Raw genomic sequence first — 1,179 nt, forward strand, 5'->3', positions numbered from 1 at the left:
TAGTAGTAGTAGTAGTAGTAGTAGTGGTGGTAGTGGTGGTAGCGGTGGTAGTAGTGGTAGTAGTGTAGTACTAGTGGTAGTAGTGGTAGTAGTGGTGGTAGTAGTGGTGATAGTGGTGGTAGTAGTGGTAGCGGTGGTAGTAGTGGTAGTAGTGGTAGCGGTGGTAATAGTGGTAGTAGTGGTAATAGTACTAGTAGTAGTGGTAGTAGTACTAGTACTAGCACTAGTAGTAGTGGTAGTAGCAGCAGCAGCAGTGACAGTAGTAGTAGTAGTAACAATAATGATAAAAATAAAAATAATAATAATAATGTTAATAATATCGAGTACCAAAACGACCTCTCTCTCCACGCAGAGAAAGGAAAAATTCCTACAATTTGATTTTCAAATATACGCCAATTCGATTATTAACGCCACGCGTGAAAGAGTATATCCTTTTTACATCGCGACGATTTCCCACGACAGACATAGTACGCTTAATCACTTACGTCTAATTGTTTGAAGCAATTAAAGCATGTGTTCAGTTCTAGCATGTATCAAGTTTAATTGCGATGCGCGCGGACATTGAAATTCTTACGACGATCCTTTTTTCAGTTACAACGAAATATGCTTTGTTCTTGCTTTTCGTGTTTGATTTTTTTCTTTTCTTTCCTCTTATTACAGCATCAAGTAACAAAAGCAAAGGTACACAGGATGAACGAGCGAGTTAAGCGTATGGAGTAAATTCGTATAGCCTGATATCATCGTCGTGATGCAAACAGAGTGGCAAGGATCTCGATAATGTGTCATAATATATTTATATCTACGTATCATACACGCATTAGTAAATATAATATAAATCCTGTTGTCAATAATAATGCTCAAAAACTTAACAAAACAAGCTTTCCTCTTTTTCTCTTTTTTATAAACGATCGCGACACTACGCAGTGTCCAGCAGTGCCAAGGCCCACGTGTACTCAGCACGACCAACGCTGCAGGCAGTGACGATGAGCTACCTAATCCGTATTAATATTACATTAGATTCTATTATTATTTAATAATATGTATGTGTGTGTGTGTATATATATACATACACACACGCACACATATATATATATACACACACGCGCGCGCGCGCGCGCGCACGCACTCACGATCCGCACACACCAGGTCAAACCCTAAATCGTTTGTTTTTTTCTTTTC

General features: G+C 38.8%; 1 long non-coding RNA gene across 1 annotated transcript; it reads left to right on the plus strand.

Annotated features, from left to right (window-relative positions):
- Window positions 1–253: 253 nt before the first annotated feature.
- LOC117233399 lies at window positions 254–874 on the plus strand. Its single transcript, XR_004493306.1, has 2 exons — window positions 254–467; window positions 661–874. It is a non-coding gene; the product is annotated as an uncharacterized LOC117233399 (long non-coding RNA).
- The last annotated feature ends 305 nt before the right edge of the window (window positions 875–1,179 follow it).

The sequence above is a fragment of the Bombus vosnesenskii genome, unplaced genomic scaffold, assembly GCF_011952255.1.
Source record: "Bombus vosnesenskii isolate JDL3184/JDL3185 unplaced genomic scaffold, Bvos_JDL3184-5_v1.1 scf7180000013263, whole genome shotgun sequence".
NCBI lineage: Eukaryota > Metazoa > Arthropoda > Insecta > Hymenoptera > Apidae > Bombus > Bombus vosnesenskii.